General features: G+C 36.4%; 3 long non-coding RNA genes across 3 annotated transcripts; 2 read left to right on the top strand and 1 right to left on the bottom strand.

The window, feature by feature from the left end:
• Positions 1–7,431: 7,431 nt before the first annotated feature.
• LOC110862413 lies at positions 7,432–9,006 on the top strand. Its single transcript, XR_002549173.2, has 5 exons — positions 7,432–7,757; positions 7,908–8,003; positions 8,099–8,217; positions 8,302–8,385; positions 8,473–9,006. It is a non-coding gene; the product is annotated as an uncharacterized LOC110862413 (long non-coding RNA).
• A 1,175-nt stretch (positions 9,007–10,181) lies between these two features.
• Positions 10,182–20,518, top strand: LOC118433524. The gene is made up of 3 exons (XR_004833420.1): positions 10,182–13,337; positions 13,845–14,040; positions 14,117–20,518. It is a non-coding gene; the product is annotated as an uncharacterized LOC118433524 (long non-coding RNA).
• On the bottom strand, positions 13,751–22,580 carry LOC118433523. The gene is made up of 8 exons (XR_004833419.1): positions 22,487–22,580; positions 15,280–22,424; positions 15,079–15,156; positions 14,904–14,983; positions 14,744–14,823; positions 14,325–14,634; positions 14,135–14,214; positions 13,751–14,051 (listed from the first exon to the last, which is right to left on the bottom strand). It is a non-coding gene; the product is annotated as an uncharacterized LOC118433523 (long non-coding RNA).
• Between the last annotated feature and the right edge of the window lie 980 nt (positions 22,581–23,560).

Raw genomic sequence — 23,560 nt, forward strand, 5'->3', positions numbered from 1 at the left:
TTTTGTGAAAACCTAATAACACCTGTCATGTGATCATTTTTCTCAGGCCGACGAGGGGATTCCGAGGACAACATTAGATTTCAAAACCACACCCCCGGGGGTGTGGCCTTCGGAGACTTTTTGTAAATTGCGGCAACACGTCATGTAGCATATCATTTTTCTCAAGCCGACGAGGGGATTCGAATGAGGCAGTCAAACTTCGAAAACCACACCCATTGGGCGTGTGGCTCTTGGCGACTTTTTGTAAATTGCCTTAGTATCAGTGTTGTAGTAGTTAACTATATTTTGTAGTTAGCTCGTAGTTAACTACAATTGTTTTGCAAAAACTAGTTGTACTTAAAATTCAACTGCATTTCAGAAGTTGAAAAAGTAGTTAAACTACTTTCTAAGATGATGTAGTTTATCTACTACTTAACTACTACTTAACTACTTTTCAACTATAACATTTCTATTTCTATAACATTTCTATCGTACCACCAAACGATACAAGTAGGCCAGTAGCAATGAATACAGCATATGGAACGGATGGATGTGGTCAAATTGGTCTCCAAAAACACTTTTGGACCGCCTAGGTTTGAACGAATTCAAGACCAAACTAAAATAAACTGGATCCATAAATGCAACCATTTATGTCATAGATGTCATACATGTGAGAAATGGCAGAAATGTAATGAATGCCATAAATTTCATAAATGTCATAAATGTCAGAAATGTTATAATTGTCAATGTAATAAATGACACCGTCATAAATATCAATGTCAACGAGAAAATGTCAAAAATGTGCAATGCCAATGTGTCGTCACATTTGACAAATACTTACATTAGCACGTTTTGAATGTCCGTCGTATTTGACGTTTATGACATTTATGATATGTCGACGAGTCAATTGATATTTTAACAACCCGAATTTACGGGACGGTAAAAGCCGCCAACGACCACACCCAAGCAGGGGGTGTGGATTTGAGATTTTAAGTATCTCATGAGAATCCCCTTATTTCGCTGAGAAAAATGATATGCTACATGCCATATCTGCAAATGAACTGAAAATCACGCCGAACCACACCCACAGGGGGTGTGGTTTCAAGACTCGAAGTATTGCATCGTAATCTCCTCGGTTCGCTGAGAAAAATGATATGCCACATGCCACATCTGTAAAAGATCTGAAAATCTCGAAGAACCACACCCACAGGGGGTGTGGTTTCAAGACTCGAAGTATTGCATCGTAATCTCCTCGGTCCGCTGAGAAAAATGATATGCCACATGCCACATCTGTAAAAGATCTGAAAATCTCGAAGAACCACACCCACAGGGGGTGTGGTTTCAAGACTCGAAGTATTGCATCGTAATCTCCTCGGTCCGCTGAGAAAAATGATATGCTACATGACCTATGTACAAAGGATTAGAAAAGTCGCCAGGAACCACACCCACAGGGGGTGTGGTTTCCAAATTTGAAGTATTGCATTGTAATCTCCTCGGTCCGCTGAGAAAAATGATATGCTACATGACCTATGTACAAAGGATTAGAAAAGTCGCCAGGAACCACACCCACAGGGGGTGTGGTTTCCAAATTTGAAGTATTGCATCGTAATCTCCTCGGTACACTGAGAAAAATGATATGTCGCATGCCAGGTATTGATCACGTTAATACAAAAGCGCTGATAGCCACACCCCCTGCCCCCATGGTCATACAACATACGGTCACAGGTTTGAGGTGGATAACAGGTCAAAATTACGTTAAAAAGGGATGGTTAATTTGTGAAACCATGGTGGAAACCGATTTTACTCATTTGTTTCCACTTTCGACCACACCCACAATGACCCCATATGAGTGGGGTGTGACCTTCTGACCTCTCCCTTGGCGACCAGGTAATTCTGAGTAATTTCGCTAAGAATTGGTAACCACGCAATTCGATATCAAATGTAAAATGAAATTATTTGTTGGAAAAATTTATCTCATTTTTTGACCTTATGACCTTAATAACCAGGGGGTGGGGTCAAATTTCAAAAATCTGGGAATATATGTTTCGCCCAAGGGTCCATATTTTTCAAAACATCCGGAATTTTGAAATTCCATCAAGAAATGAATTTTCTAAAAATGTTTGAACTTTACATTATTAGTTATGGGCGAGGTGCGCCAGATAACCTGACGAAGCGGCCAATCGTCTAAAAAATTTGCTTCAACCATAGAAACAGGCATATATTTTCGAGAGCTGGAAATGTTGAATCGAAAGTATGCTTGGCGGAATAAGAATTTCAAATTCAAGGCAGGTCACGGTACCCCGCTAGGATTGGGTGGGGCGTTGCCAACATTGTTTATTTTATGGGCTGTTGTAATTAGTATGGGGGTGGTCAGTTGGATTTTTGAATGCTGAAATATCTTATTTTGGGCTATGCTAGTAAGAATATTTAGGATTAAGCTTGGAATGTTGAGCAGCTTTATGTCATTGTTTAAGCACTGTTCTGGAAGTTATTGAAAATGGAATATGCTGACTATTGAAAATAGTTAGGTATTGTAGTGTTTTGACAAGTACTGTTTGTATAGTTTATACACAAAAAATGCAAACCAATGGCGACAAGTTGCCTTAAAATAAAGTATTCGATTGCCTAAGCTTGCGATATTATAAAACATTAAATTGTTTAAAATAAATCTAAGTTATTATTGTAGTACAGCGTTCCGGAGTCATTTCTCTTGATGCATGTATGTATAAACCACAGGCAGGCAGTTGTGACTCAGCAGCAGAATATTTTTGTTTCTAAATTTTTGAGATCAATAGTCTACCCCCGCATTTCAAAATTGTTTCTACAATTCCCCAATAACCCCATTAAGACAGTGCGAGTGGTCATCTGAAACTTGTGACCGCGTGACCGTTGTTTTGCTGAAAAGGAAATCGAATTATCCTCTCTGCCACCAGTGTTCCCCATTCACTAGTAGTGGACTCGTCCAAGTTCCTGACTCTTCCCAACAACTGGTTTATGAGACGTTCTTTCAACCGTATCTTATTTCGGAGGGGACTAAGGTTGGCAAAGTTTCCTGTTTCCCACCATACCTATGGTGAAGGGGAATGACCCCAAATGGCATCGCGGAGTTTGAGCGTATGTTCTTTTGCGGAGCTGGTCATTCTCACGCACTGTTAAGTGCCTAATAAGGCGATAAATCTTTCCATAATTATTATTATTGTTATACAATTCCTTATGCTGGATAATAACTTATTTGTTATTTGTTTTTTCTACAACGTCGACGAATATGTGCAAGACGGACTCTGCGTTGGTGCCTGAACGTCCAAAGTTAGAGGACATCATTGCCTTGGCTCATCCGCTTGCTAACGTCGTCATTTTGAATGGAAATGCGGATGATGAAAATTATGCTGCGGTCTGCAGTAAACTAGAGCACCATGATTGGGACTTCAATGAGGAACATGATCCCGACCATGATTCACTTGACTCGCCTGGACCTAAATGTCATCTTTGTGGACAAGAAATCTGGGATATTTCAAATCCAGTTACCGTTGGTGAGACTATCTACTCTGTCGTTTTCACGGAGGAGCTAGCTAACAACACTGCTGTTTTCAAGAACGAAACCACTATCAACTCCATCTGGAAAAATGGATTACTGCAATGTGTCTACTGTTTCAACTATGTCCACATAAACCGCTGTAATATTACAATTTCTGACAACTCGTATTTTAACATTTTACTCACTAAAAACTGGGCCTGTCCAAGTTGTGTCCCAATTTTCATATGTAACAGAAATTTACATGAATCGGTTAATGCAAAGCAGGAATTTATTTGCGGAAAGTTATTTTTGAAACTAGCTAGAATTCTTAATCCTTTACGTATGCAATATCGCGATATAATGTGGACAATGAATAATTTTGCATACAGATATGAGATGTTACATAATGTATTTTACCAGTATGAGATAGGATGAGAGATGTTCTTAACATCTGATGATTCTTTGTTTACGACCGGAGTTGGTTTATTTGAATGGATTATTTAATGATTATCGATTGATATTTGTTTACATGTTTTATCTCATTTATATATTTTAAAATTAGATCTGGCTTTCTGATGACGATTTAGAATTTGGTTCGTCATGTTGAATGTTGGAACTATGATGAATTTGAATTTTCAATTTGAATTAATTAATTATGTTTTATGTTTTGTCTTAATGTTTTTATATATATATTGGTTTATTTAATGTGGTCACTTGTGGAAGAGCATGGTTGTATTTCTGTGAACTTGTTAGACCCGATAATAAAGCATCATCAATCAATCAATCAATCAATATATATTTATATATATCAATAAGATATGCACATACACACATGTATTATTTACAAAGAACAAAACAAAGGGAATGTCGCTGCAAATTATGTATATTACACACAATTTCTTTACATAAATTTCAAATTCGTTAGTGGACATGGCAAAAAGTCGTTAATAAAGAAAACTCCCGATTTCTCAGTTTTTTTTTACAGTTTTGAACACGTAAGAACTATTTGGTACAATTGTAGACACTTTGCACACCCTAAAAACTCGAACCCCGAAAGCGGAACCCTACACATTCTCGAAAGAAAACTCGTGTTATTGGGTGTGAGGGTAAAAGAATGTTTGAACAACTGGTCAGTCAGAGTACCTATGGCATGATCTAAATATAATTCTTCTGGGAAATTATGCACACAACGATAAAAATATTTGGGTTGAATGCGTTTGCCAGTGTGATTAGGAAATGTTAATAAGAAAGAAGTGGAAATTTTTGCCTGGTAAATTCAGACTTATTTTAAGCACATGGTGAAAATGAAGCTTTTCTAAGGAGGGGAACCCCTCCACATGCCATTCTCAGATCCTGATGCCATTTGCATATTTTGTAGCCCTAGGTGAGTAGTGGATAACCCTAAAGTGGTTTTACTCCATGGCCCCACTTGCGCCCGTCACACCCCCTCGAACGGGTTGCCACTGCTAAACTAGCTGGCTTCAAACCTTCGGCAAAAATTCAATTTTGATCGGATTTTGATACTTTTTGCATTTTCTTGATCCCAGAGAGTTACTTTATCATATTCGATATCAAACTTAGCTTTTTAAAATTTTGAAATTTTCGAAAACACATCCCCGGGTAGGAAATTTAAAAAAAAACAGAAAATTTCAAAAAAGTTGAGTTTGGTATCACTTTAGGGTTTTCCACAACTCACCTAGGGCTACTACATATGCAAAGGGCATCAACATCTGCAAATAGCATGTGGATGGGTTCCCCTCCTAAATACAAGTGTCGAATCATCTTAGTTTAATAAATGTATGTAAATTGATTAGCCATTTTTGTATTTGAACTCCTCATATTAATTTTAGTTTAGGGAAAAATGCATTTTCGTTAGCCTGTTTAATTAGCACGCTAGTTCCATCTGAGAATGCGGCTACAGGGTGTCTTACGCTATTTTAATAAAGCTAAAAACTGACCTAATTCCACGCAAAAGTATTTTTCCGTATTTATATATTTTTTTCGTAAAACTAGAGTTTCCATATGTGCATAAAAGCATTGGTTCAAAAAAATTGGTCGAAAAATGACGAAGATATTGCCTCTCGAAGTCGACCATCGCAATAAGCATTTTTCCGAAGGAAGATTGTCACACACAAAAATTGTTGACAAGTTGAAATTATCCGGATATAGTGTTTCTCGAAGAACAGTGTCTAATATACTTAATTCCGTTGGAATTGGGAGAAAATCTTAATTAGGAGGACTCCCATCGCAAAAAGAGTTTCAGCCCCCAAAAAAGGTGTCGCGTACCGTTTTTCGAATAATTGACGCCCTGGGAAGCGGGGACAATCCTGGTTCCAAACTAAAAAGTAGGAAAGTTGTCAAAATCTCGTAGCAATATGCAAATAATATCATTATGAACAAGCTTCACATAATGGTCCGGAAAATCACAGAAATTCACGTGAAAACAAACTTAACGCTCAAAATTTCCCGGAAAACGACCCCGGATGCCGGGTGATAAAAAAATTAGTTGGTGATTTCGGTCATTTTTAATATCCAGATACATGTGAGAAGTCAATATATCTTTCCCAAAGGTTTATAAGGGGTTGGGACTAGCAAAAACCAAGGTTTACAAATCTACGAGGTACAAATTTTGGTGGGTTTTGGAAACTTTTTTAAATCAAGTATAATTTATTCACCTATAAAAATATGCAAAAATGAAAAACCTGCGGAAACTGCGATTTTGGGGAGTTAGCTAGAAGTCTGGGGAACACGTTGAACAAACGGAACAAATTCATCGACGTCGACTACATTTTTTAGGTCAGTTTTTAGCTTTATTAAAATAGCGTAAGACACCCTAGGTATTCGCTAACTCTTTGTTAGATTTTGTTTATTTTAAAACATTACGGAAAATATATGTATACGATAAGCGTTTGTATCTCCGAATGTGATTCCAATACTTGTTCATGAAATTTTAAAATTTATACTGTCATGCTTATGAAGTGTCTGGAATTACTTAATATTTATTTTACCTAATAAATAATAAAGTGAGACATGTATGAATGCATTTCGTGTAAATTTTCTTGGTTGATTAATAGTTTAAGAGCTATACACTCAAATTTATGGTAGAACGGCGAAGGAACCAAACGCTTAAATTAGGCTTAATTTTAACAAAATTGTTATAATTTTACCAAAGCTGGTTGAGTAGACGTACATATAACTTTATATGTACCTCCACTCAACCAGCTTTGGTAAAATTGTATCGCACAATATTTCTTCAACAAACATGAAGAAACGAATATTCTCAATATTTACAACCATGCTACTAATAAAAATAAAAAAACATTTCCTAGTGCATCAGCAACATTCGAACTATTAGCTTTGCACTTAATATTTTACACACATTCTGCATTTGTAAATCCTCAAGTATAACGTTATACGTCAAACATTTCATCAGCTACATATGTACTGTCCACGTTTAAAATAAAAAATTTCAAAATTAATGCAGTGTAAATTTATGTGTAAAATAAAACATTCATGAGCAAAGTTCACACTTCGATCAAACACGCATACTATGCATGTATGTAGGTACATACATAAGTATTTGCTTGATTATGATAGACATTTCTTATTTACATACATACATAATACATTTTAATACATCGGTCTACAATGGTCGTGCATAGAGCATGTGGGCAATCTTCTAAGGTAAGGGAACGAAGTAGTCCAAATTCATACATATATAACCAGAAACCATACCCTTCTCCCCATTGGAACCGATAATTGTTACGCCCCCATCCTTTCTGCAGAGTCCTTTCCCTCCAAGCATCTGCCTCACCCTCACTCTATCATTTTGTCGAGTATATGTGTATATACAAATCCACAACAGTGCGAAGATACTTATCGTTAGTAAACGTGCATGATTGAAACAAACTGTGATATATAATTTGGATCATCGTATCCCATTCCTATTTTTCTTACCGATACATATGTACATACATAAATATGTATGTACTGCTTATCGGCCTAATAATATGTACATATGTATGTATGTAGTGTACAGCCACCATCCTACAGATTATCATCCAGTGAATTTGCGACACGTTCAACGCGTAGCAGACTGTAACCCATTCCGTACAAATTTGGCAAAAAAATATTACAAAACTGTCCAGATGTTGGCGCAGCATTAGCAGTTATTTTTACACACTTTACGAAAAACAGGATTAAATAATTTTGTTGTAAATTTAATGGATTCAAAATGTAGCTGCATTTAAGGACCCTCATGCTGGTAAGATTTCATGTAAAATTCAATTATTTCAATATAAATATGTACATATGTAACTTCCCAAACTTTAATTAATTTATTACATATTTATTTTTTTAAACCAGCATACATATGTAAATAGTTACATAATTAAATACTTATGTTTGTATATAGCTCCTCCACGTCATCCTGGACTACCCATTCATGCAATGAATGGATATATTAAAATTGACTTATCAAAATTAGTCAATTTGGAAAGAATTGTAATCGGTGAGCCAAAGATTTTCATATACATATGTATGTATAGGAACAGTATACGTATTTTTTGAAAAATATGCATATTTTTGTACACTTTTTTCTTTAAGGAATCGCGTTAAGATGGACAAGCTTTATACATATGTACATAGGCACGTATGTACATACATTTGGCCATACTTTGGTATGTACAAACATGTTTTTGTACACTGTACAAAACTAACGACGAGTAAGTTCTAATTTTGGCTTAACATATTGCACATGATTTCTATATTTACAACTATTTTACTTATTTTATTTTATTCATTACCAGGTGGTTACACGAAGAAATCTTGTTATAATGAAATTTTTACTTGATTAAATTCCTACATTAAGCCAATCACGATATTATAATAGAGTAAGTATATTAGATTAAATGAACCTTGTATGTATGTACAAATTTGTGAGATTTCCACGTGATATTTTCCCCACTATTCCTTTACAGATATCGGCTTTGGCTATTTTGAACGTGCAAATATTGTCCAATCTTCCAACATCATCATTTATAATATTTCCCAACGAAAGGAACAAGAAAAAGCGAGTGTTCCAGATAATTAGCTAAGCTGTTTACAAATTTATTTAAATTCACACCGTATAATTATCATTAGTATTATTGTACCTAATAGTAGTTAATCGTAAAATCTAGATTTTCATATTTACTATTTTAAAACCCTCACATTTCAGTCTCACGGTTTAACCTAAATCATAAACCAAATTCTTGGAATTAAGTTCGACATCTGGAAAAAAAATTGTGTAGAGGAAGAAGACATTTTTACATAGAAGAGAGATTAATACGGCATAATTTTGTTAGAAGGACATCAATTTCTATACATGCCGAACTTAAATTGACGCTCTTGATAAAATCTCAGAGAATTACATCACTTAGAATTTTCATCAAAATGTACACATATGTATGCACCAGACCATCATAGTTATAACTTGGAGTAAATATTTAAATACTAAATACTTGCGTAGAAAAGTTTGCGTAAAACAGATCATTTGTAAGCATGTGTACAAGTCTATACGTAGTGCTGGGCATGGAATGGTAGACAAGACCCTCCCGAATATATGAACATACTGTGTCTAATTAAGCATGCATGTAGTAATCACATACTCTCCTCTGTGGTAAAAGTAGGTGGTAATTACTTCTGAGATGAAATGAATGATACGGTGTTACAGTATTTCGCATCGATGCCACCGAATTTAATTTAAAAAATTGCAAAATGAACTGCGGTTGCATGGATCACCTTACCATAGCTATTTTTGAATTATAGGCAACCACCCCCCCTTAAAAAATGGGGGTAAAAAATTGGGAAAAATGAGAAAGCTAATGTACACTCCGTAAAAAAATAATTAGACCTCAAGTTGTATTTGACATTTTAATTCCCCCATAGATACAAACATTTTGATGCAGAAAAAGTTTCAAAATTCGAAAATTGGCGGTTTTTCGACCTACATATAAATCGTTAAAAAAGTGACCTTAGCGGTCATTTCTAGTCTGACAACCTGATGCCAGATTTTTCTCCTTGAGAAGAGCTACATTTTCAGCTTTTGTTGGCCGAGTAGAAATGACCGGAACAATGAGTTTTTTGGGGTCAAAGTTTCTGAGGGAGGGGCTTATTTTGCAAGAGCCGTAACATACATACATACATAGTATGGCTGCTTGTGAAATACTACCCATAAAAATAATGATAAAGAATAAAGTTATTAAAGTAGCCTCAAATCGATCTAATTGTTAAAATTAAGCTTTTCTGAATTTATAATGGTGATATTCACTCAAAAATTAACGCTATAGGGCTTACCTACAGACTTATCAATTTTTCAGATAAGCAAACTTAGTTTATCTAAATCGCCCCAAATTTAAAACTTAAGCTTTTCTGAATTTATGATGGTGATATTCGCTCAAAAATTAATGCTTTGAGGCTTATCAATTAAGTTATCAATTTTTCAGATAAGCAAACTTAGTTTATCCATATCGCCCCAAATTTAAAACTTAAGCTTTTCTGAATTTATGATGGTGATATTCACTCAAAAATTAATGCTTTGAGGCTTATCAATTAAGTTATCAATTTTTCAGATAAGCAAACTTAGTTTATCCATATCGCCCCAAATTTAAAACTTAAGCTTTTATGAATTTATGATGGTGAGATTCACTCAAAAATTAATGCTTTGAGGCTTATCAATTAAGTTATCAATTTTTCAGATAAGCAAACTTAGTTTATCCATATCGCCCCAAATTTAAAACTTAAGCTTTTATGAATTTATGATGGTGATATTCACTGAAAAATTAACGCTATAGGGCTTATCTCCAGACTTATCAATTTTTCAGATAAGCAAATTTAGTATGCGATATGCGATTGATTTCGTTTCTTTAGTCATACGTATTTGGTTGTGCATAAATACTTCTACAATAATTTAGGGAAATTCTGTATTATTTGCACCCAATGACAACCACAAAATACTTTAAAAAATCTGATGGATAACTTGATTGTGAACTGATTGACATCGCTGGTAAGACAGCTTAATCAAATTGAATCGTATTTACCGAAATTATTTGTTAGAACATGAATTACACTGTTGTTAAATTTTAATTGAAGGTTGCAAATTGAGCGCACGGCATCTACACATTTTTCTTTTAAATGGTTATGGACATTTGAATACGTCCATCTACAAGGGTACAATATCGCACAATAACGCAGTAAGACCCCATTCGCACCCTCACGTCACTTATATTCCTTCAAATATCACGCCGCATAATTGACGAAATCTGTCGATATCATATTTGGAAACCCAAAATAAGTGGCACGAACAGAATAATCTATTACATAATTGTATGGAGGATGACGCTAGCAACAGCCTCCGAAATTTTGGCAAAATTTTTGAGGTGGTTCGATACGCTTTTGATATTATTCTTGAGAATGCCCGATGCCTTGAACAGGCCCCTTGCCTCCCTTTCCAGGTCGTCTATTCGAGTTGCCTCACAACAGGAGAGAACAATTACTAGGAAGAAAATCCACCACGAATTAATTTTGGCCTGAATTATTTACCACAATAGGCAAAAAAACAGTGCTTCAATATAAAATGTCGTTCTTTTTATGCTCGTGTCAATCACTCGACATTAATTATATATGTACATTAACATTAATTATATATATTATTTAATTATATGGTCTTAGGGGTGCATAGATATACAGGGTGGAAATGTCTTATTTGGACGCAAGATAACCGGCCATAAAGCTCCACTGGCGCGGTTAACATTATATACGTTTTTATTTTGAGTAAATGAATTGTGCAGCATTCCAAAAAAAATTACTTGACACGAATTGGCTTAAAAATGCCTAAGAAATTGCCACCCGAAGTTGACCCACTGATAAACCAGTTTTCCAAAGATGGTTTGTCATGTAGACAAATTTCTGATAAGCTCCGAGGGTCCGGATATAACGTGGGTCGTACGACAGTATCTAATGTGTTAAACAAAGTTGGAATTTTGAGACAATATCGAAGTGCCGGTCTACCGAGCCGAAGAAGCACCAGCCCCCAAAAGTGGTAACCAGTGCCATTATTCGAAAAATTGATCTCCAGACCTATAAAGAAACCCACCGAGCCAACGACAGATGGGAAAACAATTCGGGGTCTCTCACACCACTATTGGTAAGGTCATTCGACAAAAACTTGAGAAAGGTATCAACAAAAAAGCCAGATTTCACGTCCTAAAGGAGTGTCATAAGCGGAACCGGAAAACGAACTGCAGAAAGCTGTACGAAAATCATCTGGCAAGGAAACAGTCCGAATTATGTGTTATTTTGGACTAACACTCTTCAACCTTCAAGATTGTAAAGGCTACAGTAAAATATATTACAAGAAACCAGGGAAATTTGACCCTGAATTTGTGTTTCAGAAAATTGAAAAGTTTTGCAACAAGTTTATGGTGGTGGGTGCTTTAGGTGGGCGTGGCACCCTGCCACTCATCCAAGTGCCCACCAAGGTTAAGATTAACTTGTTGAGAAGGTTTTAAAACCTCTTTTGGAAATTCATATTCCGAAGTTATACCCAGGTCAGACCGATAATTTTGTTCGTCATGACGCTGCCTCATCGTTCACCTCCAGATTGACGACCAAATCTGCAGCCGATCTAAAACAAATATTGGGAATAGCCATCATTCCAAAAAGTGAGATACCTGTAAAGAGTCCTCGTACTAGTCCCATGGATTTCTTTGCATTTGGACTACTAAAACAAAAGCTTTAGTCGAGACGCGGATGGGGTTTGGAAAGTACTTAAAGACGAGTGGAGCAAGATCAGTGTTCAAGATATGGGAAAAGTGATGATTTCGTGGAAACGGCGACTGAGGGCAGTTAGCCAGAAGTCTGGGGAAGACATTGAACAAAGAAAGCAAATTCATAAACGCCGGATAAAATTTTAAGGTCAGTTTTCCTGCCGTCCAAATAAGGTGTTTCCACCCTCGGTATTTGCACTGTGCAACAAAACGCACATTTTTGCATCGTTTGCATTTATGTGACCCGTGCACTTTTGATACTATGTGCAGACGATATACATATGTAATCAACCATCCTCAACATACTCAATCATCTTCCTTCACTTTACTAAGCGAGGCAAGATATGTCGAAGTAGTAAATACTGTTCATAGTTTTAATTGGAGGCATAGAAAGGAATGAAGTGTTACGTTCTTTGTAAAAAATTTATGTATTCTGGCCAAGGATGACTTGAATTTTAAATCTGCTTCATCCCCGGACATTCTAACGGTATGAATATGAATTGTGCTCACATCGCATTTCTAGGGTAAGAAGTTGTCAATTAAACGGCAAATTCGTGATAAGGTGTGACAAAGTGTGGCCATGCTACAGCTTATATTAGTTACGGATATGTACAAAGCAAAACATAAACAAAAAAAATGCAGAAGGGACTCAATCCACCAAAATACTTCTTTTCTCCGAACCCTTATGGTTTTATTATACGTAGGTTACAAGGTATGTACTAGATACGTAGGTTTGGTTAAATCCAATCATGAATGGCGCTGGTATGAAGTACGATTTTATTCCTGTAAATATTTGGGGAATTGTTAGTATACATATATTTGTATAAATCCCATTGTTTTCCCCGGAATTACTACCTGTTTTCTCTTCATAGCTCCACATCCATGCCGTACCCGCTGTAACCTTGACTACGATCGGAGTGAATTTGCCGGTAGCCGTCATCGTCATTATTATTCTTATCATCTCATGCTATTTGTGCAGCATGCCGTGACCAACCAAGTTTCTTACGTACGCGCAAACCGTAGCACAACCTCTGCGGGTCAGTAATACTTCAGAATTAACCCCTTTCCCAATTCCCGATGGGTAGGACTAATACTATTTGTAAACATGAGCACCTTGCTTTTACAAAGCTGATACATAATGCGTAAACTCGGAGAGTCTTTTTTTGTGATTTAGATGTGCTGAATACTTATTAACATTAGGTTGCATAGATGCATAGATGTATTTGGTTTTGTATGTGTCCGAATCTTAATAATTTTTTTAAATTTATTTCTGCGTATGTTGAATTTTTAGTGTTCACTATTTTATTTTTATGAATAATTTTAGAGATAACTCTGTGGATAATTGCATGGTAGTGCGCAATAAGTCTGTTAAAGTCCAAATAAGTATGACATTCTTGATGATGATTAGTAAGGAGATGTTTATGTTAAAATGTAGTAGGAGTGTGCAATGTTGCTTGCTCAAGGATATTTTTATTTAGCTATTTGTCCGAGCGACTACTAGAATTTTGTTTAGGTTAGTTTGAATTCATAATTTAGTTTTGCAGACCTGGTCCTAGTGGACAAACCAGCCACTCCACCCATGCGACTTCTGGTCCGCCCATGAGGGCGAGCAGGGTCTGCTTTTCCTTGGGGATGAAGCTTAAGCAGTCCCATTTACGCATGAGGATGGCTTGCGCCACACGGCAGGATTTGTCAATATTTATATGTATCAGTGATGGGTGCCTCCGCATCCCAAATTATGTACGATTGGTCTAGTTAATTAAAACTCAATTAGTACAATGAAATTTAGGAAGCATAAATAATTATTCTTTTGTAGATGGTCAATAGTACTTACCCCTGTCCAAACAGGCTGCACATTGGATCAACTCTCCGAAACCGAGAGTTAGTGAGGGCAATTGCTGTGTGCTAGGAGCACTGAAAACAACAAAGCCAATTTTTTAAAATTAATTTTACATTGCTAATTATTTCTTTTCTATTTAAAGAGTGTGTAATAGCAATATAAGATTTTGAATCAAGTTTGATACCCGGATAGAGCGAGCAGGAGCAGCCCCACAGTGGTTTTCAGCATCTTGAATTGTGGCTTGGTTAAGGGGATGAGCTGATTGGCTGTTGGGAAGTAAATGGAATTAATTTGATTGAATTATGATCTTTTTGGCGCTATTATCATTAGTATGTGCATTGTTAGCATTACTGCTGCACATCCCTTGAATAAACTCAGTCTCAGTGATGGGGGACCCATGTCCCCCATCATGAGGGACACCAGCGTCTTCTTCTACGCCGGGAAGAAGTCCGCGCACTCCGGGTGAAGATGGCATGTGTGATCCGGCATGGATCCTGCAAGTTTAAAATAGAATTTTATTAATCATGTATACTAATTAATCGTCTGTTCTAGCTACACTTTTAATATACGCGTAATTATTATAAATGTATGCATTGTTCTTACGTCCAAGATGGCCTCCACGTGGGCGCCGCTCCCCCGTGGGTGGACCTGTTCCTCGGCTTCCCAGACCGCATACGTGTTGTCTGGAATTAAATTTTAATGCTATGAGTACGGTTACATTATGCGTCTAGTAAATAAGCAGCAGTAAATAAGAAGAACTTACTCCGTTGGATGCAGCCTATGCAGGCCGCCATCTCACCCATCCCGAGCGTCACGGCCGGATAAGGCATTGTAACTGCCTGGCTGCGGAAACAAATAATTTTCAAAATCATTGTTATTGATCATTTTAATTTTTTATACATTAAACCAACAGCAATTTTAATTTTTCTTTTTGTTACCTTCCTATGATGCCAATAAGTACGAAGGAGAGTAGAGTTGTCATCTTCTTCTTGTGTGTGAGAGGACCTTGTGTAGTGCTGGAAGAATAATTATTACTTAGTACTGATGTCTTGTCGTAATTTATATGCTGTTAGTCGTATATTCCCTGTGCTTTAATTATTGCTGTGCAAGCATGGCGTAAACAAGTTTTATTTACTTACGAATTTGTTTTTCTTGAAAATCGTGCTATGTATGTCCTGACTGATTTGCATGGATTTGTGCTGTTTCAGCAGGGCAAAGCTTCAGGATAAGTTTTCAGTGGTTTTCTTATTTATTTAGTTAAGTCACTTCACTTTGCTGTGTCAGCAGGGTAGTTTTCACTAGCCTTTATGTTCAGTCATATACATACATATATATAATATTGAAGGTATCCGCTACAACTACTTATTATATAGTTAGTAATTAATCGCTATTAAGAGCGTTGAGCTCTTTTTGTCGTCGGGAGTCTTAGCCCTATAGGCAAAAATTATTTAAAAGTTATTGGCGTACAGTTTGCAAACTCCGCAATAGTTGCTGGAGAATATTCCTGTATTTGGCTAATTACTCAGTTTACTGCTTGCAGTTCTGAGGTCGGTGAAACAGACCGACGAAATCGAGCATACTGCTCGTAAATAAACCTTTCACACCATATATTGGTGTTGTATCGTGGGCACCGATACCTTAAATCCCACAGAGGGTCGTTGACTAAATCAGAAGTCATTCTGCACCTTATTGTTCTTAAAATGTCTATTTTAAACTGGTAAGAGTGTCATTCTGTATTTAGGCGTGTGTGTAATTTTTGTCGTACTAAATTAATCAATTTAAAAAAAAACATTTACTTTTATGCTGTTGAATCCACTTTTTTTGGTGCACTACACTTGTTTGTACTAATAGGAGTCATTTTTAAGCACACATTATGTTAAATATCACGGTACGTACATCTTTCTCTATTTTCTTAATTATGTTCTGTTCACATTTGGTTGAAATTACTAGTTTATCCGCTTTTGTGGGGCTAATTATCACTACTTTTCTTGTGGTGTCAGTTGTAAGGATTTCTTTTGGTTTGCATTTATGATTATTAAAAAAATCCTTCGTTGTATATACCTTATGGCAATTCAAACAAAAATATTTTCTTTCTACTGTCACGATTATTTTATACTGTTTCGCTACCCAATGTTCCCCTAATTCCTTTCGTTTACCAGCAAAAGGTTTTTTTCATGGTTTACATTCCTCTTCCCCTTTTTGGTGTGATGCAGTTGGCACAGTTGTATTTTCGTTATTTTCGACACTTGGAGAAAGTCCCTCGTCACTTTTTTCACTTATGTTGTTTTCACTTTCACCATTATTGCTTATACTACTAACTAATTGATCTAGCACGTGTGTAGTTTCTATAGAGTATGTTTCCTTATATATACGTCTTAACAAGTTCACGACACTTTGAATTAGTTCAATGTCAAGGGGAACTTGCATTTTTCTTTGTTATTTTAAATATTAAACTCGTGGATTTTTATTCCAGTCTGGACTGGGATATTATATGCTGCAGCTGTGTCAGCACTTTTTATGTATGTTCCAGTCAATACTGGAAGTTGTGCTACAATTCACGATGGTTTTGTGAGTTTTATGCTTGTTTCAACTTTTATACTGTCTGTTACCGTCTTTTTCGTCCTATCCTATATAGTGGTTTGTATGTTTATTCTTTAGTATGCGTGTCTTTTATTCTTGGAGTAGACAGTACTCTCCTACTTCCCTACATTTGCAGTAGTATTGCAGTTTGAACTGCAAAATAGTGGCAAACTGTGTCATTTCTAGAAATAATCAATATTTCCTCTAATAGTGTAACAGTGCAGTGGATTTTACCACGACAAATAATAAATTGCGTTACATATGTTTAGTTGGATTTCTGTTATAAGTACATGTGCCTATGTACTTTATTCATTTCATTACGATTTATCGCTACTTTTATATATATAGCGTGTTTTGTGTTGGAAAAGCATTGTATTAATCATTTAAACATTTAAAATAATTGTGAACAATTATTTTATAACCGCGGCATAGGGGGTGTTAGCATTACTGCTGCACCTCCCTCAAATAAAGTCAGTCTGGTGTTGCGATCCGGGTGAGTTGGTTGTGTTCATTACTTTCTCCGGCACACGCTGTTAATTAAACAAAAATTCAAAAATTAGTAATCACAGTAAAACTATCAGGATTATAAGTAAGTAAGTAAGTATTCTAATATCTGTATTTCTGTTCTGTATTTAAGTATTCTACAATAGCGACCAATGATATTTAGAATACTTACCTTCGTAAATCATACCCGACGGAACCTCCAGTGCCCAGAGTGGGTGGATATGGGACCTTACTGGAGTCGCTTGCGACTCCACATTGCGACAGTGAGTATGCATCTGAACAACCGGCTTCTTCACCACGATCTACTTCCCAAATATTGCTTGAGCCATGGTTAAGCAAACTGCAATGGTGATTTGTTCACTCAGATCGGTGGCTTAATTAATCAATAATCTGCCATTTAGTGTATATACTCTGGTTTTAAATGCAGTATAATATAGTGCAGTGGTTTATGCCACGATTAATACAGGTTAGTTATATATGTTTGGTTAAGACCGTAGTGGTAAGAATTGCGGTGCACGTACATGAACTTCCACTGCATCCAACAAGTGCAGTTCTTGCAGTATTTTGTGCTAAATTTTATAAAGGACAAGTTATTCAGTTTGAAAAGCAATGTTACTTGTACTTTGTGTCTAACAAAATTGTTAACAATTTTTTTAAAACGCTATGGTGGGGATTGTTAACATTACTGCTGCACCCAACATACTAAAGTTAGTCTTTGGTTGCTAGTGGTCTGTGTCAGTCGTGTTTTGCTTACTCTCTCCGGGTATTACGTCTAACAGAGGAGAAAGTTGTGTGATGAGATATATGACTCGTGTAAAGAACGTTGCCAGAACGTTTATATGCCTTGGCGAGTTACATATTATGCATAGTGTGGATCACATCCTAATGGAACTATGGTGGTAATGGCATACACGGCAGGTCTGTAAGATAGATAGATTTATTTCAATGAATCACCCCAATTGGGTCCAAAGATCTGTAAAAAAAACAATGTTATCAATACATATGAGGTATGTGTGTTGTCGCAATGGCAATGTAGTTGTAATACATAATTGAAATTTATGACTCAGACATATGTCGACATATTAAATTCCATAGTGTGTCACATGGGAAATTGAGATGAAAGGGTAAGGAATTTTGCACCTTCTCATCTTTTTTGTTAATAAAACACCCAACAACTTTAAGCTTGTAAAAGGTGGCGAGAATATTTTTGAAGGACTTTGAATCAAGTTGCTTAAATAAAGAAAATTCCACATTTCTTAATTCTTAATGGCTATTCCACGCATATGAGAAACAGCAAATCCGATGATAAATCGTTTGAACATTGCAGGATCCTTGTTGTGACCAAGTACACGAATTACCAATGCTGCTCCAAAAGTCATATTTCTGATTAGTGCGCAGCGAATTTCTGTTAAAAGATACTTAATTTAGAATGGTATTTAACATACGCAAATAATTAAATCGCTAATAGAAAATTTGTGGTGGTGATCCTTATTGAGAGGCAATACATTGTGTTGGCAGGCAAATTGCTCCAAAAAATTCTAAGGTTAGGAAGATGTGTGATATTATTGCCGTCCCTGCAACGTGATGACCTGATGAAAAACCTGATAAAAAATTACTCCAAAGCAATCTCGGAGTAGTGATGCCAACATACATAATCACCTTAGCAGCGAGGCTTCTTCTTGTTCACCTGTATATGATTTCTATTAGATTTCCCTTATACATGATCCCATTCAACAATTGAATGAAGTGGACAAAGAGATAGTGAACTCCTTTTTGGGACAGTACATCACCCTTTTTCCTATACTGTGCTGACCACAGGAACAGTTGATGTTAGCTTTAATCTGTATGAAGTCCTCGTCTCCCGCTTGAGTTAGTTTACACTTGAGAACGTATAAGTTTATCATTACTGAGGAACCCTGTTGTGTTGACGCGTTTTTGTGACAACACAAAACCCAACTCCTTGTTCGCTTCAGTGCTTCGTGTGGGTTGTAGATATCCAAAATATTTATAGTTTTTGGCATTATTTTTAAAATGGAAACTTACCCTTCTCCAGTCATGGAATTTCCCAACAAACTGACCTGAGAAATGTAAACCTCAGCATTACAGATATTATTAAACTCCAGTCATGCAGAAGTCGAAGGAAAGTAAACAACTTACTTTTGTACAGACTGCAACAATTGGTCGCAAAAATTGAGCTCAGAGATATGTCAGAAAGAAAGATTGTCCCCTCTCTTTCATTTTGCATGCTAAGCTTGTCAGCATTTACATAGGAGAACTGTGGATTCATTGATTACGGCAAATTTTGCAAAACTGTGTATAGCTACATATACAGTACACGTATGCAAGCACTTTTTTTTTTTAAATTGCTTAATTTCTGCAATGCTGCAACTTCAGCATCACTGGAGGTCGCCGTTTTTAATTTTTTCACTACACCTTTGGAAGATTTGCAGTTTTGGGCAGGTGCGAACTGACTAACTAGTTGTAGTAAATCTATCACTTGATGTACTAGTACACTTTCCAATTTAACTTTCACCATTTCTAACGAATTTTTACACTCAATTCAACTCAGAGACCAAAGTCTCTGTAAACTGCACGAAATTTTGCCAGCTTTTCCATCATTGGTTCATGATGGACATCTGAATGATAGCTTCTCATATCAATATAGTGCAGGTACTCTAAATGGCCTTTAATGTGTAACGGGAGGTATGATGATCCACACTTAGCTGTGCACTCAAGATCAATGTCTGGGTGGTCCAAGTTCATAATTATTTGCAACGTTGTAGCTTTAGCTGGGATTTGCATAGACGTAAAGAATGATGCTTTGAGGCATTCCAAGGTTGCTGTGGCAGGACATCCATCCGTTTCTAAATGCATGAATAAAGTTGCACCAGCTCTGCAGTTATGGCATCCATTAATTTTAATACTCGAGTCGTACTTTGTTCTTACATTGATTTAAGTTAATGACGAAATGACACGCAATGCAACTCGCCATACGATAATCCCTCATGATGTTTGTGTGGTGTATATATATGTATCTACTCCCAACCACGAGAGTAGGGTGTCAGTCAGCTGCTGTGCAGCAGTATTTATTGTGCTTAAAATTTATACAAAACTGTAATTTTGTTAGAAAAGCGTGTTTACATTAATTATTAATAAGTTATTAACAACTTGTATTTATTTGTGTCTAGTGCATAATTCATTTGTAAATTTATGAATTAAAACCAGAGGGGTGTAGTGTCAGCAGTAATGCTGAACCTTACCATAATAAAGTCTTCAGTCTTTGGTTGCAACTCACTCGAGTCGGTCGTGTTCATACTTTCTCCCACTTTCACCCGTTCCTTACAGTGGTACAAAGCGCTTCAATATCGAGAAATGTGCTCCATGGTGGATTATACTTCGTTGGAACAATCGTATCCATCGTGAAGGAAGTTTTATACCAATTTGTTAACGTTATTGCACTTAATAAAACCCAGATCCCGAGTAAGAATCGAATCCCAAGGATGTCTGAATTTATGGGGAATCTTGATTGAAAATGCTTTTCCCGATCCAATACCGAATTTTCGAGGAATATCGTAATTGTTATTAACACCCCGTCAAAACTTGATTTAATTGACAGAGTTGTTAAAATTATTTTGTTAAATTAGTTGTTAAATTTCTCCACAATAATGGAGAAATTTAATAATATAAGAATCCACGTTTTCGAGTCGAACGGATCTGTTAACGCACTCAGAATAAAAGTCTCAGGCTTAAATTTTAACAAGAGATTAAACCATAGGTTTTCACACTTTCGAAAATAGGGATCGTATCGACTTCATGAACACTAATGTTATTAATGAAGGATGTCAAATACCGCGTCGATATATTTTAACAAGTGTCGTCTACAAGTAAATGTGCTGCAAATTCAGTAAAAATGAAAACATTTGACAACTCTCTGTACATATGGCGAGATATTTCCTTAGCGCAAATTAGTTTCCGAATGGCGTCCCGTCTAAAAGGGTTAAAGGTGATGGGATGTCTCATCAGCCAGAAATACTTGTTTAATTCTGCAGTAATTTTTCCAATATTGAGCAACTTATCTAAGCAGGAAGATCCCACGTTAATTCGGCATTCGACTAGATACAGGGTTTCGAAAGTTGTCTATCGATCGTCATTATGTTTGGGTCAAGATGTGTGTTATGATACTCGAACCGAATACTTCCCACGTTTGAATCGTGCGCAAGTTCTAAATTGGGGTAAAGGGAGACGCCCACAATTAGTATTTCCAAGCGATACAACAAGTGCACGAATTCATGTTGTAAGTAGTTTTTCACTCTGAATTTGTATCTCGTGAACAAGATGAGATATTGATGAGCGAAAATTTGTGTGGAAAATACATAGTCTAGTGGTTGGTATTTTGGCAAGTCGTCATCTTCTGGGAGAATGGAAAAAGATGCCCAGCAATGTTTTGCAGGGTGACGCCTTCTTCTGGGGGACCTGATCCGTTCCAGTATGGCAGGATTTGTACAATTATGGTTTACCAAATAGATTGGGCTCTTGGCGAAATGATGGGCTTTAATTGTATCGTTCTTCGGCAGAATTACTGCGGTTGTGCAGTTCTCGAAGGGTGCCATGAGTAGTAGAAGGAACCCCCACTACCCATCCCTTGCAGAGCTGGGTAGTAAGGGTGCCAAATATGTAATTTTACCAACTTAAAAACAAAGGATAAATATAGAACTTCTTCGTAATTCCAAGTGCAGTGCGCAAGAAGTGTGGATTATTTTTATTTATTAATATGCAATTTTATATGAATAAGTTTATGATATGGTGATGGGGTGAGTGGTGATAAAATATGCTTATATGTAATAGTATATTCATTTGTGTATGTATGCATGTCATGTGAAGAATCGATATGAGGAATTGGTATGTATGTTTGGTTCTCATACGAAGAATCTCATCTAATGATAAGAAATTAATGACACATAGACGAATTTCTCTAAGGAGAGAAAAAAAAATCTTGGTTTTTTATTTATTTGAAGAACCAGGAGCAGTGACGTGTACCCACTGCTCGGGATTGCTTAAGAAGAAAGAAAGTTTAACACATGTCATATATATACATATGTATATAAATATCTTATATGTCCTTCGCTTACACGAATCTGCCAGTCGATCCCAGCCCAAACTCCCTTCGCTCCCCCTCAACGTGGGAAGATAGGATGATCCCCTGTAAATCATAATTACAATTATATACTTATAACCCCAACATTTATGCGAAAAGATGCTTACCATTCCATTTGCCCATATTACATCCTTCGGCAGAGTGCACCGCTCAAGAATGAGCTGTGCATACTTCTCCCATTTTTCTATAATTTGGGTGACGTCCCGTAGATTGTGAATTATAATACTCACATGCCCCTTGTAATCCTGGTCAATTACACCCCCTCCAATGCTTAGTCCTCGGATGCTCAGGGATGACCGGTCCACGATCCTTCCATAATGATTGGGGGGTACTCGGATGATAAGCTCAGTGTCGATTTGCGTAGTGCTCCGTGGAGGGAGAATATACTCATGTCGACTGGAAAACGAATAAAAATATACAAAACTAAATAAAATAAAAATTTGAGTAAAAACTTATTTATTAGAAAATTATTTATTATTATTAGTTATACAAACCTGATAATGTCTAGACCTGAGGCGAGTTTGCTTCCCAATATCAGGGGGTATGCAGCATCTTGCAAGTCCTGCGAGTCCACTTTAGTTAGGTCCTCGTCATCCAGAATTTCGACAATTGGGATTTTCGCCTTCGATCGTTTTTGAACTTGAGCTTGAGCCATTTTCGTTGTATGTATGAATGTTTGATGTTAATTCATGTCTCTCCCACCATTATGGCTTGGTTTTTATACTTTATGGTATAAAAATGCCCTTATTAATATTATATTATTATTATAATATATATACATATACATATATATATTAAATATGCTTAATATTGAAACCTTGTTAATTTAACATGTTCAATACTTTTGACTATAACATTGTAGGGATCATAGATGGGCAAAAGTTTTGTCCACACCACAGTCTACACCACAGTTGTGTGTCGACAATAGTTCACACCACAGTCCACACCACAGTTGTTTGTCGACAATGATCCACACCACATTCACTCTACACCACTCCACAAATAATGTAAACTGTGGACTGTGGTGTCTACACCACAGTCAAAATTACAGACCACACTATAGTCCACACAGGGTTTGCAATTTAAAAAATGTAATCCATCTAATTCAGTCTAATATAAAGTCCAGTATAGCACTGATTTATGGACTCCTGTAAATGCTACTTGTTTTTGAAAAACAGGGT

This window comes from Folsomia candida, unplaced genomic scaffold (assembly GCF_002217175.1).
Source record: "Folsomia candida strain VU population unplaced genomic scaffold, ASM221717v1 Fcan01_Sc056, whole genome shotgun sequence".
In the NCBI taxonomy this organism is placed as follows: domain Eukaryota; kingdom Metazoa; phylum Arthropoda; class Collembola; order Entomobryomorpha; family Isotomidae; genus Folsomia; species Folsomia candida.